Source organism: Lissotriton helveticus, chromosome 7, assembly GCF_964261635.1.
Source record: "Lissotriton helveticus chromosome 7, aLisHel1.1, whole genome shotgun sequence".
Lineage (NCBI taxonomy): Eukaryota > Metazoa > Chordata > Amphibia > Caudata > Salamandridae > Lissotriton > Lissotriton helveticus.
The window spans coordinates 1,762,723,362-1,762,741,125 of record NC_136068.1 but is presented as its reverse complement, the minus strand read 5'-3'; positions in this window follow the sequence as shown (position 1 = coordinate 1,762,741,125).

The window sequence follows — 17,764 nt, the reverse complement described above, 5'->3', positions numbered from 1 at the left end:
CGCAATTCCCGGTACTCCTGGGTATTCCTTGGTTGAGATCCCAAAATCCTGATATAAACTGGGAAACCTCTACGGTAACTTTCTCCCAAGGTACAGGGGCACAAGCAGTAGGAGCCTCAGTTGACAAGGTACCCTCTACACTCACAAGTAAAGAGGATGATCCAGAACTACCATCCTGTTATCACGACTTGCAGACAGTCTTTGATGTCAAAGAAGCCGACATTCTCCCTCCTCATAGGGTTTATGACTGTCGTTTCGACTTAGAAACAGGGGCCAGAATTCCATGTAGTAGGGTATACGCTCTCACAGAAAAAGAGAACGCGTATTTACGAGTATATTTGGATACCATGCTTGAAAAGGGCTTCATCAGACCCTCCCGTTCCCCAGCCTCGTCATCTCTCTTTTTTATCCCCAAGAGGGAAGGGGGTCTTCGTTGTTGTATCGACTACAGGAAGTTAAACGATGTCACAATAAAGAATAGATATCCACTACCCTTGATTGCCTCTCTCCTTGACCAAATCCGCAATGCCCAATTCTTCACCAAGCTAGACTTACGTGGCGCATATCATCTTGTGAGGGTCAAGGAGGGGGATGAATGGAAGACTGCTTTTTGTACCAAATTCGGTCTTTTTGAGTACCTTGTGATGCCCTTTGGGCTTTGCAATGCTCCTGCAGCATTTCAGTTTTTTATAAATGAAGTGTTGAAGGATATGCTGGACGTATACGTCATTGCTTACATAGATGATCTATTGATTTTTTCTCCATCTATGGCGGAACATGTACAGCATGTACGCAATGTCTTAGAACGGTTACTGGAAAATCGCTTGTATTGCAAGCTAGAGAAATGCACCTTCCATACACAAGAAGTTCCATTTTTGGGGTATGTTATATCTCCTTGGGTTCTTCGCATGGATTCCACCAAGGTGGAATCAGTATTGGCATGGCCAGCCCCTCGTACAGTGAAAGACATTCAAAGTTTTTTGGGTCTGGCTAATTTTTACAGGCGGTTTATTCAAGACTTTTCTACCCTTGTGGTGCCCATCACGGCTTTGTTAAAGAAAGGTGTTCCTTTTGTGTGGTCCCCAGAGGCGGAGAAATCTTTCCATCTTCTAAAGAAGGCCTTCACCAGTGCCCCTGTCCTGCGACATCCTGATCCAGCCTTTCCCTTTGTGGTGGAGGTGGATGCATCGCAGGTGGCAGTAGGGGGAGTATCGTCCCAAATTGATACGAAAACGGGCGAGTGCCATCCTGTGGCCTATTATTCGCATAAGTTCACCCCTGCTGAATACAACTATGCAGTGGGAGACAAGGAACTTCTAGCCATTAAAAAAGCTTTCGAGGAATGGAGGCAGTATTTACTGGGGGTCAGATATCCGGCGGTGGTATATACAGATCACCGCAACCTGCAATACATTAAATCTGCCAAGGCCCTTTCTATGAGACAATTGCGATGGTCACAATTCTTCAGCGAGTATGATTTCACTGTCCAATACAGACCAGGAAGAAGAAATGGCAAGGCTGATGCTCTATCACGGTTAGGGTTTGATTCCCCCACAGAGGTTGTAGAACTACCTTACATCATTCCCAGACCTAGCATTATTGGAGGAATGTCAACTGGAGAGGATTTTCTAGCTCAAGTGCAGAGCAGTCAGGCAGCAGTGGACATAACATCCTTGGTGGGATCCCGTGAAGTGTCCGTGAGGGGAGGATTGGCTTGTATCCAGGGGGGAGTGGTTCTACCCTCTAAAGAGTTGCAGGAACAAGCTATGCATTGGTATCACTCTCATCCTGTAGCAGGCCATCCAGGAATAAAGAAAACTACCAAGGCTTTGAGAGATCGGTTTTGGTGGCCTGAAATGCTCAAAGACATAGAATCCTATGTAAAGACATGTCACGTTTGCGCTCAGACTAAGGTATCACGTCTTAATCCCGTGGGCCTACTCATGCCGCTAGCCTCTCCTCCTGGTCCTTGGCATACTGTGTCTCTCGATTTCATAGTGGAGTTGCCTCTCACTAAGATGAAGAACAACACCTTGTTAGTAGTGGTTATTCTGTTCACGAAGATGGCTCATTTTGTGCCATTACAGGGGTTGCCCACAGCAAGTGAATTGGCTTCTATATTTATGCAACAGATAATCCGACTCCATGGGTTCCCTTCCATCCTGGTTTCCGACAGAGGAGCCCAATTTGTGTCACGTTTCTGGAAGTGTTTGTGTTCTTTGCTCCAGATCGAGGTTAGGTTATCCTCAAGCCATCACCCCCAGACAGATGGAAAACAGAAAGGGTTAATCAGTGTTTTGAGCAATACATACGTAATCAGGTTTTGCACTCCCTGAAGGATTGGGGTGAGTTTGTATGGCTAGCTGAGATCTCTTACAACAACAGTCCACACTCATCTACCAACACCACCCCCTTCTTTTGTTCCTATGGGTATCACCCAAAGTTGTTGCGTTCAGCATCCCCTATTGATTGTTCCACTCCCGCTGCCTCTGACAGATTGGAAAGACTACATAAAGTACAGAAGGATGCATTAGACTGTCTCGAGATGGCAAAGGTGAGGTACACAGAAGGGGCAAACTTACACAGGAGGTTAGAGCCCATTTACACGCCAGGTGATGCAGTGTGGCTCTCCACTAAATACATAGCTCTGGGAGGTCCACGCAAGTTCAACCCCAAGTACATTGGCCCTTATAAGGTGGTGAAGATGATCAATCCTGTGGCCATGAGTTTGGAACTTCCCCCTTCATTCAAGATCCACCCTGTGTTCCATTTTTCGCTGTTGAAGCCGGTTGAACCGGGTACCCGTTTACCCCAAAGACCTGCCCCTGTGATCCTTCAGGACTCGGAGGAGTATGAGGTGGAGGCAATTCTAGATTCCCGTACTGTAGGAAGGAACCTTCAATATTTGATCCATTGGAAGGGTTATGGAATAGAGGAGCGGACATGGGAACCTGTGTCAAATGTACATGCACCTCGTCTTATACGTTTATTCCATCAGAAGCATCCAGACAAACCCAAAGCAGGGGAAGGGAATTGTGGGGGGAGTATACTGTCATGCCCCGAGAATCATGCCCCGAGAATCATGCCCCGAGAAGTGAAATATACTGTCCCTTTAAGACCAAGCAACTATAAATCAGCAGTAAGCCCTGGGAGCGACGCTTTACGTTCTTGCGTCTAGCTCCGTGTTCCAGTTCCGTACTGTTCTTTGTGCCTGACTTCCGGTTTTTGAACTAATCCGCTTGGTGTTCTCAGAAGGAAGTGTTCTGTCCTTCGTGTGCTGGACTTTGGTTACTAGGCTCCCACATTGCCCTCTGTTGGAGCTCGGTGACTCGTCTTCCCCTTTGTTGCTCCACCCGACGGCCGGGCTTGGTCTCCGTCGTCCGGCCGGGCACTGTTGCTCTGCTCCCTTTCCCGCTTGTTGCTCCGCCCGACGGCCGGGCTTGGTCTCCGTCGTCCAGCCGGGCACTGTTGCTCTGCTCCCTTTCCCGCTTGTTGCTCCGCCCGACGGCCGGGCTTGGTCTCCGCCGTCCGGCCGGGCTACGCATCCCTACCCTCCTTTTCCTATTTGTTTGCTGCTTCGCCAGACGGCCGGGCTTGGTCTCCGCCGTCCGGTTGAACAAGTGCTTCTTGCCTTCGTTTGTTTCCTCTCTGCTGCTCCGCCCGACGGCCGGGCATGGTCTCCGCTGTTCGGCCGGGTGGCATGGGTATTTCCCTTTAGTTAGGTATTTAGGTTATTTTTGCACAACGTACGCCCGTGGGCTGGCTTGACCTTTGCCATTAGGCAAGTCCACTCTCTTTGTTCCTTCCATTCTTTACTTGACTGCGTTACAGCTGGCCCTTTCATCATCCATCATTTGGGCCAGCCATCTACTGTATTTGGGGGACACTTGCGTGGATTTCAATTGAGGTGCAAGATATCACATACTCGTCAAAGAATCACGGTAACAGCGCTGTGCGCTGCCTATTTGTTTATTCAATGCATTTGATGATTATTGGTTCTCATACATGTGTTTTGTTCTGTAGATTTCCATTGCTCTGTGTTGGTGTTGGCATTGGATGCTTGTCAAGTGTACTGTTGAGTACCACATACGTTGGACAGTCTTGTGCATCAAAAACAAGTGAGAGTGTTTTGCTTAGGAACTTACAGTATCCGTTCATTGTTGGAAGAGAGTTGTTATTTAATCTTGTTCCATCACTCTAGTTTTAGCTCAAGACGACTTACTACACATCCTGTACACCTGTCCTGAACCTCAGACAAAACATTGGTGGTATGTCATATTGTTATAGAGAAACATAAGGCTTATGTATAGTAGACGCTGTTATAACATATATTTCTTACAGCCCGACACCCTCTTGAATACCTTACAGCGGGTTGTCCTATCACGCAGAAGATTACAGTCAAGTCTTCTTTTGTTTCTCCCCAACCTTTCCTTGTTTTGTCTCCCTGTTTTCCCCTGGCGAGCCTCTCGATACTCTAGTGTTTGATAGAGTCGGAAGGCCGTAGGGGAAGGCAGTGGAATTGTCTTCGGATTCCTGACGCTCCTGTGGAACCTGCCTGGATACCATTACACAAACATTCCTGCCCCCCCTCCCACTACTGCATCCCAATCATGCCAGCAGCCACCTGTCCCCACCCTCCACCCTCCTCCCTCCCCCCTCCCTACCCACAACTGTACTTTTCCAACATTATGCATGGGGAACACCCGATGGGGAAACAGCTATGAGGGCGCACAGCCACTACTCCCGCCAGCCGACCTCCTAATCTGTACCGCCCTCGGTGGAGGTCGGGGCATGGAGAGTGGTCCTTGGGATACGTTACCAACGGTGAATGTACGTAGTCCAGTTCGGTAGTGCAGGGCTTACGCCTCCCGATCGTCCCAAGCCAGGGCCATCAGCTATAGCACAGGACTGGAAACAGCCCGGACATCTCCGGAGTCCATGCTCATTGCTCCTCCACTGCCAGGGATGGGTCATCCTCCTCCAATGCTGCCTCAGCGTGACGACCCTCTCGCCGGGCGTTCCTAAAAGTCTTCAGGAAGTCCTCGACTTTTTGTGGATTAGTAAAGAAGCGATGTTTCCCTCCATGTGTGACTCGCAGTCTCGCCGGATAAAGAAGAGCGTATTCCAGCTGAGCCTCTCGCAATTTCTTTTTTACAGGGAGGAATTTTCTCCTTTCTTCTTGCACTAAGGGGGTAAAATCAGGATATATGGAAAACTTCACTCCATTGTACTGCAGAGTTTGTTGGGTCCGGGCCGCGCGCAGTGCGACATCCCGGTCGCGATAATTCAGTAATTTGGCGATAATCGGTCTGGGGGCCAACGAGCGGTGCGCCCGCTCCACAATAAATTGCGGCGAGAAGGATTCCTCTCCAATCGAGCCCTTAAGTAGTTTTTCAATGCATAGTTCCATTCTGCCCGTGTCCGTGGACTCCGGAACGCCCGTGACGCGTATGTTGTTGCGTCGGCTGCGGGCTTCCAAGTCCTCATTCTTGGCCGCTATAGTTCAGAGCAAGTTATCCATACGGGCTAATTGCGTGGTATGGGACGTGGTGATGTCGTCATTGTCCGATATGCGCTGCTCCGTGGCAGTGATGCACTCCTCATGGCGATCAACTTTATGGAACAGGGCGTCCAGTCTGGCGGTCATTCCATCCACCTTCTCCACCACAGTGGCGAACCCCTGTCTCATCTCCAGGAATAAGCGCGGCAGATCCATGTCTCTGGAGGGGGAAGCAGTGGTCGATGGGGTAGCGTCATCGGGCCTTGATTCCGCAGTCGCCGTTTTCATGGTCTTCTTGGCGCCATCGAAGCTGATTTTGGCTTGGCGATTGTCGAGGCGCCCCATGGTGGCCACCAATCGCGTCCCCACCACACCAGCACTCCGCGAGACCGGGGCCGCAGGAGGGGCAGCCGCCCCGAGACAGTGAGGCTCGAGCTCCGGGGCCCCCCGGCGCCCGATCTCTCAGCGTCAGCAATGGAATCCACAAAGGGGGCCCGGCAAGGCGGCCAGAAGGACGCGTGTAGGTAGGATATTGGGCTCTCGCAGTGGTGGGGGGAGCGGCTCTCAGGATCATGGAAGCAGGGCTATGGTAGGCAGTCGTGAGGAGGGGTCCGGGCTCCCAGGCAAAGAGCGGGTCCACCTCCGGCACCGGTAAATGCCGCGCAGACCCAGCGACAGTCAACAGTACCTCACAGGCACCAGGAGAAGGGGCCCGGACAAGCGCTCCTGCACCAAGAGGCCCGCAGTGGCGCCTGTGCCGCAGCGAGGGCTGCAGCAATCAGCAGCGGCGTCCACCTGTGTTCGGTGCCCTCGTCCCGCACACCACAACAGGTCGCCCAGCATGGGGGGGAAAGCACGCCCAGGCCAGGGACAGGAGCTCCTTACCGCATACACGGACGTCCCCGGGCGCCGCACTCACGATCACAGTGTCCTCTCGCAGGCCCCTCCAGGCCGGGCGAGAAAGGCGGCAGCTCCTGTCAGCCCCAGAGCCCTCGGACGTCAAATCTGTCCCAGGGAGCCCTTCGGCGGGCCGGGTGGCAGGCAGCCAGTCGTCGATGAGGGTTGTAGCGCCTCCGTGGCGCAGGGGCAGACCCGTCCCAGCCCCCGGGCCCAGAGCGCCAGGCAGGCCCGCCGCCTCGTGGCAAGCCCGGGCCTCGCGTAGGTCTCCGCAGCCGACCGCAGCCAACCGCCGCAGGGGGCACGCTCCGAGGGCTCAGCCGGGCAGTCGTCTGATGACGAGTGTAGCGGCCCCCGCCGCTCAAACGGTCCGAGCCTCGGGTCGAGTGTCAGCGGCCGCCTCCTGCAACAGACGGTGGGTTGTTTTGCGAGTTTGCTCGCCGTTGGTAGCAGATATTGTAAGGATTAGTGGTCAAGGAACGGGAGGTGCTGTGCTAGGCAGCCATTCCGTTTGCGCGCCCTCTAGCGCCCCTGAAATTTGACAAGTAAGTTGATGTTGTTTGTTTGGGGCATTACAGTTGCTGCAACTACAATTTTGGAACGTTTTCAGAACAATAAATAAATATATTGTGGGTAGCCAAAGGATCCAGTAGGACCAGGGTTAGTTATGGGTGCATAATGCAACTGTTTTGTTGAATTTCAACATCATTTAGGGCATGGATGGCATTGGATTGTGGTGATTTGTGTGTGTTTTTCGTTTTTTGGCTGTTCTTGGGGCTTTTTGCCCAGGGGTACTCAGTGGTGCATGGACTGAGTCTTTCTGTGGGGTCTCTTGAATGTAAAACATCATGGAGGGCATGGATGGCATTGGATTGTGGTGATTTTTGTGTGTTTTTCGATTTTTTGGGGTGTTGATGCGGCATGGCCATGTGGGTGGGGGCCATTTTGAGGACTGGTACAGGCAGGGGTCAAGGGGCCATTTTGAATCCAGGCAGTGTGCGTTGTGCCATAGGCCTGCATCCAATGTGCCTTGCCTCCATTATGCCCAGGGGTACTCAGTGGTGCATGGGCCTAGTCTTTCTGTGGGGTCTCTTTAATGTAAACATCATGGAGGGCATGGATGGCATTGGATTGTGATGATTTTTATGTGTTTTTCGATTTTTGGGCTGTTGTTGGGGCCTTTTGCCCAGGGGTACTCAGTGGTGCATGGGCCTAGTCTTTCTGTGGGGTGTCTTGAATGTATACATCATTGAGGGCATGGATGACATTGGATTGTGGTGATTTTTATGTGTTTTTCGATTTTTGGGCTGTTGTTGGGGCCTTTTGCCCAGGGGTATTCAGTGGTGCATGGGCCTAGACTTTCTGTGGGGTCTCTTAAATGTAAACTTCATGGAGGGTATGGATGGCATTGGATTGTGGTGATTTTTGTGTGTTTTTCGATTTTTTGGGGTGTTGATGGGGCATGGCCATGTGGGTGGGGGCCATTTTGAGGACTGGTACAGGCAGGGGTCAAGGGGCCATTTTTAATCCAGGCAGTGTGCTTTGTGCCATTGGCCTGCATCCAATGTGCCTTGCTTTCATCCATTATGCCCAGGGGTACTCAGTGGTGCATGGGCCTAGTCTTTCTGTGGGGTCTCTTTAATGTAAACATCATTGAGAGCATGGATGGCATTGGATTGTGGTGATTTCTATGTGTTTTTCGATTTTTGGGCTGTTGTTGGGGCCTTTTGCCCAGGGGTACTCAGTGGTGCATGGGCCTAGTCTTTCTGTGGGGTGTCTTGAATGTATACATCATTGAGGGCATGGATGGCATTGGATTGTGGTGATTTTTATGTGTTTTTCGATTTCTGGGCTGTTGTTTGGGCCTTTTGCCCAGGGGTACTCCTCAGTGGTGCATGGGCCTAGTCTTTCTGTGGGGTGTCTTGAATGTAAACATCATTGAGGGCATGGATGGCATTGGATTGTGGTGATTTTTGTGTGTTTTTCGATTTTTTGGGGTGTTGATGGGGCATGGCCATGTGGGTGGGGGCCATTTTGAAGCCTGGTCCAGGCAGGGCCTGGTCATGTGGGTGGGGGTCTAGGGGCCATTTTGAAGCCAGGCAGTGTGCTTTGTTGTATCTCATAGGCCTGCTCCCAGTCTGCCATGCTTTCATCCATTATGCCCAGGGGTACTCTGTCCGTGGTGCATTTTATTGGTCTTTCCATTTTGGGGGGTGGGTATAATAAAAATGCTTACTTGCAAACTATTAATTGAAGCGCTACATATGCAACATTTATTTAACTGATGTTCCTCTGGCTTCGTTTGCTTTTAGGTGCAGAAAGACGAATCATCAGCCTCATCGTTCCTCATCAGTGCCAGGAAGAAGTCCTGCTGCGGAATGTGCAGCACAACGTCACATGTGGCCACAGACAACTCTGCAACTTGTGCAACTGCGGCCTGCTGTTCTGACATCTGAAGAAGATGGCCCCAAAAAAGTTGCCCGTAGCTCCTCTAGAAAGAAAGTTGCCAGTAAAGAGCAGAAGAAGCAAGTGGCGCCACTTACCAAGGAGACTGGTGTGACGACCGCCACATTTTATGGGAAAAAAAAGTACGCCTGCAGCAGCAGCGGGGTCTGCTGGGGACCAAGCTGGGAGCAGCACCTCCGCTCCATTGGGCTCAGTGCCACCACCACCACGCCAACTTAGGTTCAAGCCCTTGAGTGCTACAGAGGCAGCCAGTATAGTTGTTCAATCACCATCGACCAGTGATGTTGGCTCATCGCAAGAAAGTAGCAGCATCCCTCAATCAACACAGGTTGTTGTAACTCATCTGATGAGTGTTCAACAACCACAGCCGCAACAACAACCACATGTGCAAGTACAAGCTCAAGTACATGTGGAAGGAGAGGCGGCGCACGGAGAGGCGCAAGCAGAGGTGCATGGAGCGGCACAAGTGCCCACAATAGTTGTCCCTCCCGAAGTAGGGGCACATCAGGAAATTGACATTCAAGCCGAGGTATCATATGAGGAAGCCACTCCTCCTGATGATTCATTGTCTTCCAGATCCCTAGCAAGGACAAGATCAAGGATGGTGTCTACATCTTCTTCAAGCCCCCTTCCTTCTGATGATATGGATGACAATTGGGAACCAACAGGCCTGTCTGAGAGTGAGGCACACCATGATCTGACAAAGGTAGCTAAGCATAAAAGGAAGGTCCCCGAAAGTCTCATAGTTATGGAGTGTGATGATGGCGCTGAACAAGACGTGGCGTATACTCCTGCTGATGAAGACTCTAACGACGACAGGCATGCAGCAAACAGACATTTATACCCTATCCCGAAATGCTGCTGAGCGTGATGTTGGCGACGTGTCAATGGGACCACCACTAATGCAGTTAACTAGTACACCACCACCTACAGCTTCCATATTTTCTCGCCAGAAGGGACCTCCATCCACCTCGACCTCCATTTCCTCAATTAGTGGTGCTGTAAGTGCACAACGTACTAAATTTCGGCAACACACATCCTCCACTTCATCTGGCATTAGCAGCATTCCAAGTATTGCCTCCTCCGCCCCCCACAGACATTTGAAGTCCACAGTTTGGGACTTCTTTAGTGTTAGCCCAACAAGGGAAAACATGGCCATTTGTACCATTTGTGAAGGTTCGAGTTAGTCGTGTTAAGCTTGGTACCAACTATGGTACCGGAGGCCAGAGAGGCCATCTTGAAAGACAGCACACTGTCAAATGGCATGCGCACCTAAGGGAGATCAAGGCAGGCTGAATTGCAAGTCAACAAATTGTATCCGTTGATGTTTCATCTGCTGATGACGAGGAGGAAGAAGCGTCAAACGTTTCTTCATTTACACCCAGTACCCCTGTCAGCAGCACACCCCCTGCAAGATATATGAGCCAAACTAAGAGTGTGGGAGAGAGTGAGACCCCAATGCGAAAAAGTTCATCATCACTGAGCGTAACTGGGTCGAAAAAGTCATCATCATCCCGTAAAATAGTCCAGCCCACCATTAGAAGCATGTTGTTTTCAGATGCGCCATTTGAACGCAACCACCCAACGGCGCGTCTGTATAACACTAAGCTGGCTAAAATGCTAGCGCTGGACCTTCTCCCTTTTACTTTTGTGGAAGGGGTGGGTTTTCTTGAAATGGTGGCAACGCTCTGCCCTAAATGGAAGGTTACTAGCCGGTTCTATTTTGCCAGAGTTGAGGTTCCAGCACTACATGAAGATGTGCTGGAGGTGATTGGGGCAGCTTTGCAGAAGAGTGCTGTTCACACTATACATCTGACAACAGACATGTGGACCAGTTGCGCAGCCACTGATTACATGTGCATCACTGCACACTGGGTCTCTTTTTCAGGGGTTAAAGCAAAGCGAAGCGCAGGTGTTGACACGGACAAAGTTTTTAAAGCTGCTCGGAAACATGCAACAATAGCCATATTTGCCATGGAGAAAACTCATACAGGAGAAAACATTTTGCATGAGTTTAACACAAAGGTCTTTGAATGGCTGTCCCCAAGAAAACGCATGATTGGTTATGTTTCCACGGATAATGGCGCCAATGTAGTTAAGGCCATGGATAAGGGTAACTAATTCAGAGTGCCGTGTCTGGCGCACTGTATAAACCTGGTTGTTAAAAAATTCTTGAGTGAAGGAAGTCCAGTCTCCGAGTTACTGACCACCTGCCGAAGAATGTGCACACATTTCAACCATTCTTTTAAGGCCCGGAAGCAGCTGAGCTGCCTGCAACATGAACGTAAAGTGCCAGTGAAAGCACTCATCCAGGAGGTGGCAACACGTTGGAACTCAACCTTCTACATGCTTGAGCGTCTGTATGAGCAGTATGCGGTAGTGGATCAGTATTTCTTTAAACTGGGTACACCTATGATAGACATGAGGATACAGGTGGAGCAATGGGAGCTAGTTAAAAGCCTGACAGACATGCTTCGTCCTTTTGAGGTCTTCACGCGTGCAGTCAGCAGGGAGGACTGTAATTTGGGAAAAGCTATCCCATTGTTGCGCATGCTAGAGCACCAACTGAAGGCGGTGTCTTCTACGTTTGAAAAAGATGGAAAGTAAGAAGCATTTGAGTTGGCGGAGAAGTTATTACAGCGCCTACTTCGCGATGATCGTCTTGAAATGATCCACACAGAACAGCCTTACATTTCTGCTACTATTCTGGATCCACGGTACAAAAAGGCAGTGGCAGGCAGAGTATTCTTTCCTTTTGATGACGCAGATGTTACAAAGTACACACATTGGCTAGCTGTGTCAGCCACTCTGTTTGAAAAAGAACGGCAGGAAATTGAAGGAAAAGGCAGTACATCAGCAGGCCATCCGCAGTCAAAAAAATCCACTTCTGCATCTGTGGCTGTGGCAGAAGTGAGTGATCCCTCTCAGCCGTTAACGACACCAGCAACCGTATCATCTGCACCAGACACAACAGTAATATTGTGTGAAGAAGAGGATTTGCTAACTCAGCTTGGGTTTGCTTCTCAAATGGTCCCAGAAAAAAGTAAGCAAAGTGGAGGAACCCTGGAGAACCTTGAGTCGATGGTGCAGGCCTATCTGAATGACTCAACAGAGGTCCATGTTCCTCATGACCCATTGGCGTATTGGCATGGGAAAAGAGGTGTGTGGCCAGAGATCACCAACCTGGCTATAAATTACTTGTCTTGCCCACTCGTAAGCGTGTCTTCTGAACGTGTTTTCAGTGCTGCTGGTGGCATTGTAACTTCCAAAAGGACCCGCCTCTCGCCCAAAAATGTGGAGAGGTTAACAATGATCAAGATGAATCAGCACTTCATACCACCAGATTACAAAATACGAGAATGCACGCAGGAAGAAGACGAGGAGGACACCAACTTAGATGAGGGAAGTTCTTCCCTGTTAACTGACCTACTCCTGTCTGAATTAGCAGAGTTTGAGGACGAGCTCTTCTTCCCTGACACAGAGCCCTGAAAATGAGTCAATGAATCACTAACTTTCTTTTTCGTCCTTATTCACTTTTATTCCTGTGTGTCTGTCTTTCTTTGTTTTGCAAAATCTAAATAAAAAAAAACTTTAATCACCTAATCACAAAAACAAGCCCATCAGCAGAACTGTCTTCACTTATTTGCTTATTGATTTGAAGGTGCCGCAGTCTGCATTCCTCAGGTTCACAAGTTCACAAGAACATGCTCCTCTATCCTCCTCCTCCAGACTCCTATTTCCCTCAAAGCAGATGGCTGGATTACGCCCAATGAAGAAAGACTCTGCACTTGTGGGGGTGTTCTACATCTTTGCGGGTGAGTTGACGGGTCTGGGGCATTGCTGTGAAGGTCTAATACCGGATAAAGTTGTTTGGAGAAAATGGGAGCAGAAAAAGATTTTGCGCTTTTGATCACTTGCTTGTCTTTGGGGTGCTGTTTGGCGGGCTTTTAGGTTGTTGTGGGTGGGTTTTGGGGTCTGGGAGCACTGCTGGTACAGTCTAATGTTGATTGCATTTGTTTTTCAGGAAATCCATGGTGGAAAAGGGGAGTTAGGGCCTATCTGCACAGCGTATTTGGACAGAATTGAAGGTAGTAGGCCCATTTTTGCTTTTGCCTGTTTGGGAGTGTTCTGCTTTTTTGCGGGTGGCTGCAGGGGTCTGGGGCCATTGCTGGGAATGTCTAATACCGGATAAAAGTGGTTTGGACAAAATCGGAGGTGAATTTCTTTTTGCGTTTTTGCTGACTTGCTTGTCTTTGAGGTGCTGTTTGGGGGGGTTCCGGGTGTTTGTGGGTGGGTTTTGGGGTCTGTGAGCACTGCTGGCACAGTCTAATGTTGATTGCATTTGTTTTTCAGGAAATCCAAGGTGGAAAAGGGGAGTTAGGGCCTAGCTGCACAGCGTATTTGGACAGAATTGAAGGTAGTAGGCCCATTTTTGCTTTTTGCCTGTTTGGGAGTGTTCTGCTTTTTTGCGGGTGGCTGCAGGGGTCTGGGGCCATTGCTGGGAATGTCTAATACCGGATAAAAGTGGTTTGGACAAAATCGGAGGTGAAATTTTTTTTGCGTTTTTGCTGACTTGCTTTTTTTTAGGTGCTGTTTGGGGGGGTTCCGGGTGTTTGTGGGTGGGTTTTGGGGTCTGGCAGCACTGCTGGGTATGGATACTTTTGATTGCAAGAGGTTTGAAGCAAATCCATGGTGGCAAAGGGGAGTTAGGGCCTAGCTGCAGAGCGCACACGGAGTGATTTTGGAAATTTGCCTGAAAGTTTCAAAGTCCCCATTTTTGTAGTTTTGCTTTTTGGCTGTTTGGCGGTCTTCTACTTGTTTCCGCCTGGGTTGACGGGTCTGGGGCCATTGCTGGGAAGGTCTAATACCGGATAAAAGTGTTTTGGATAAAATACATGGTGAAAAAGTTTTTCACTTTTTATAGTTTTCGCTCTTTCGTGTTTTTGGGGGCCTGTTTGGGGGGGTTCCTGGTGTTTGTGGGTGGGTTTGGGGTCTGGGAGTACTTCTGGGTATGGACACTTTTGATTGCAAGAGGTTTGAAGCAAATCCATGGTGGCAAAGGGGAGTTAGGGCCTAGCTGCAGAGCGCGCGCGGAGTGATTTTGGAAATTTGCCTGAAAATTTCGAAGTCCCCATTTTTGTAGTTTTGCTTTTTGGCTGTTTGGGGGTGTTCTACTTCTTTCCTCCTGGGTTGACGGGTCTGGGGCCATTGTTGGGAATGTCTAATACCGGATAAAAGTGGTTTGGACAAAATCGGAGGTGAAATTTATTTTGCGTTTTTGCTAACTTGCTTGTCTTTGAGGTGCTGTTTGGGGGGGTTCCGGGTGTTTGTGGGTGGGTTTTGGGATCTGGGAGCACTGCTGGCACAGTCTAATGTTGATTGCATTTGTTTTTCAGGAAATCCATGGTGGAAAATGGGAGTTGGGGCCTAGCTGCAGAGCGCATTTGGACTGAATTCCAGGTAGGCCCAAAGTTTTTTAAGTTTGGCTTTTCCCGGGTTTTGCCTTTTGGCTTGTTGGGGGGGTTAAACTTGTTTTCTCCCGGGTTGACAGTTCTGGGGCCATTGCTGGGAAGGTCTAATACCCGAAAGAAAGTGTTTTGGAGACAATCCCTGGGGAAAAAGTTTTTGCATTTTCTGAGATTTCGCTCACTCTACCGTTTTCGGGGGGCTGTTTGTGGGGGTTCCTGGTGTTTGTGGGGGGAGTTTACGAGTCTTGGAGCAATGCTGGGTATGGATACTTTTGCTTGCTTGCAAGAGGTTTGGGATTTGGGCCTACTTTATTTCAAAGTACGTTTTGTCAACATTTTCTACTAGGCCTCGTTTTTGGAGATCTGATTGGGGGTCTTCTACATGTTTGCGACTGGGTTTAGTAAGGGTCTGGGAGCACTGCTGGGAAGGTCTAATTTTGTTCTAAAACACAGTTTACAGTACACCTAGCTTGAGGGGAAAGATCCGCTAAATTAATTCGCCCATCCTTATTTATCCTTCAAAAGGAGACTCAGACAGAGTAGGCACTTTCAGACAGAGTAGGCACTTTCAAAAATATTGTACTGTCTATTAGGAAACTCAAAGTTATTAAGTTATTATTTTATTATTAAGTGCTATTTGTAAAGCGCACTGACGCCGAAGCTTCCTGGCGCTGCTTGACAGAGTGAAAGAGAAACTAAAATTACAGAACCTAGCATAAGGATGGGAAAAGATGGGTCTTTAAGAGTTTCCTGAAGGAGAGGAGAGAGAGGGAGGATTTAATGGATAAGGGAAGGGAGTTCCAGAGAGTGGGGGCTAAGTGAGAGAAACGGCGACCGCCAAATTTCTTAGTTTTGTTTTTTGGGGTGATTAGTAGGTCATTACGGGCGGAACGAAGATTGCGTGTGGGGAGATAGGGTCGGATGAGGAAGTTGAGAAACCCTGGGCTGGGGCAATGAAGACATTTGAAAGTGAGGTAAGCCACCTTGAAGGCAGCCCTTTGATTCATAGGGAGCCAATGAAGGCTGTGAAGCAAAGGTTTAGCAGATTGCCAACGAGGTAGTCCGTGGATCAGGCGAGCTGCCTGATTTTGGACGACCTGGAGGCGGTTTAGCAGATAAAGTGGAAGACCATGATAGATAGAATTAGAAAAATCAAGACGGGAGAGTACCAGTGAAGTAACAGATTGGGTGAGTGCCGCAGGGGGAAGAAGGTGACGAACTTTACGAATCCTCCGAAGCTGGAGCATGCATGATGAAATTACCGCTCCAACTTGGGCTTTGAGGGTAAGTTCAGTGTCAATAATTACGCCTAGACTTTTTATTGTTTTAGCTGGGGTGGGGGGGGGAACCAAGCTCCAGCGGCCAGAACTGAGGGCCCCAATGGATGTGGCTGAGACCGGGAAGAAGAAGCTCAGTTTTTCCTGGGTTGAGTTTTAATTGGTTCTGGTCCATCCAGAGTTGTATGTGAGTCATTACAGTGTGAAACGTATTGATAGCTAGTGGGGAGTTAAGTGAAAAAACGAGCTGCAAATCATCAGCATAATTGAAGGTTGTGATGTCCCATTTGAATAGGGATTGGATCAGTGGCCGGAGGTACAAATTAAATAGAAGCGGGGAGAGAGAAGAGACCTGGGGAACTCCGCAGAGCGTAGGAGATTTTTTTGCCGTGAAAGGACCAAGGCGAACTGCCTGTGATCTTCCAGTGAGGAAGGATCTGACCCAATCGAGGGCAAGGCCTCGGATGCCGGCTTGTTCGACACGGTGGAGAAGGATGTTATGGTCCACCGTGTCGAACGCGGCGGACAGATCCAGAAGGATGAGGGCTTGGGGGTTCCCGATATCGGCGTTGTACCTAAGTGTATCGAGAACTGCTAAAATGACCGCCTCGGTTGAGTGGGCGGGTCGGAAGCCCGCCTGATTAGGCTCGAGGTACTGGGAGGTTTCGACGAAGTTTGATAAACTGCGGGTGACATGGGCCTCCAGAATGTTTGAGAAATAGGGAAGGAGGGAGATGGGACGGTAGTTTGATGGCTCAGTAGGGTCTGCACCAGGCTTCTTAAGAAGGGGCACCAAGATGGCCTCCTTGAAAAGAGGTGGGGACACTGCCACTGGTAAGTGAGCTTTTGAGTAAGTGTAGAATATTGTCTGGTAGGTTGAGACAAATACTACGCAGGACAGAGGGGGGGCAGCAATCATTGGGGGAGCCCGATTTCACACGGGTGGCGAGTTCCACTAAGGAAGTCGTGTCTATGACAGGGAAAGTAGTGAAAGTCGACGTGTTATCAGGGAAGGGGTCAAGAGGGGGGAGCTGGACAAGGGAAGGGATAGAGTTTTTAATTTTGATGATTTTTTCCCAAAAAAAAGAATTCAAAGTATCACAAGTGACCTGGGTAGGAGTCTGAGCTGGGAGTGATCTATCATCGGTGGTTAGTTCATTTAGAACTCTAAACACTTCCTTGGATTTATTAGTGGCTGACGCGATCCTGCTGGAGAAGTGTTCCATTTTTGCTGACCTGATAGCGGATTTGTAATTATTACGTGTGACCAGGTAGACCTGTCTGGCTGAGTCAGAATATTCGCGCCTCCAAGTGCGTTCTGACTGACCTGTTTTTAATTTCAGAGTCTTGAGATCGTCAGAGAACCACCTATGAGCGTACCGATGCCTAGTACGAGGGAAGGTAACCAGGGGGGCAAACTGGTCACTGGCCGACTCCAGCCAGGAACCGACTTCCTGTTCCAGGTGATCGATATTGCTGGACGGAAGAGAGTCGAGGCAGGATTCGGCGAGGACGGAGAGAAAGCCCTGGGCATCGTAGGTATTCCATTTCCGTGATTGTCCCCCGGCCATTAAGGGAGTGGAAGTTTGGCCACTAACTGTGATGGTAGTATCCACCAAGTGGTGGTCAGACCAGATGCAAGGGAGAGTGACTGGCGGAGACAGGGCCAGATTACAGGACCAGATCTGGTCTAAGATATGGCCCTTAGTGTGAGTGGGGTGGGAGACATGCTGGGTGAGGTTCAAGTTCTCGAGAGTCTCGAATAGCTCGATGGCGTGAGGGCCGGCATTGGGGTTGTTAAACTAGTAATTTAGGTCGCCAAAAATGGCGAAGTGAGAGTGTACTGTTAATAGCGCGGAGAGTTGTTCACTCAGAATAGAGGGGAAATGGGGCATAGAGTGAGGAGGCCGGTATAATAGAAGAAGGGTGAGGGCACCAGTGTTAGTTTGTACACTGAAGAATAAGTTCTCGACCCCTGGTAAGAGAAGGGGGTTAGAGGAAACAGAGGTAAGGCGTTTTGATATAATGGCTGCCACCCCTCCCCCGGGCCGATCGTCAGGGCGGTCGGTATGGAGAATGTGACTTTTTGCACTACACAGCGTACATACCTTATATTTATTTGTCAGTGGCGTTCTAATATCACTTCCTGTTGTTCC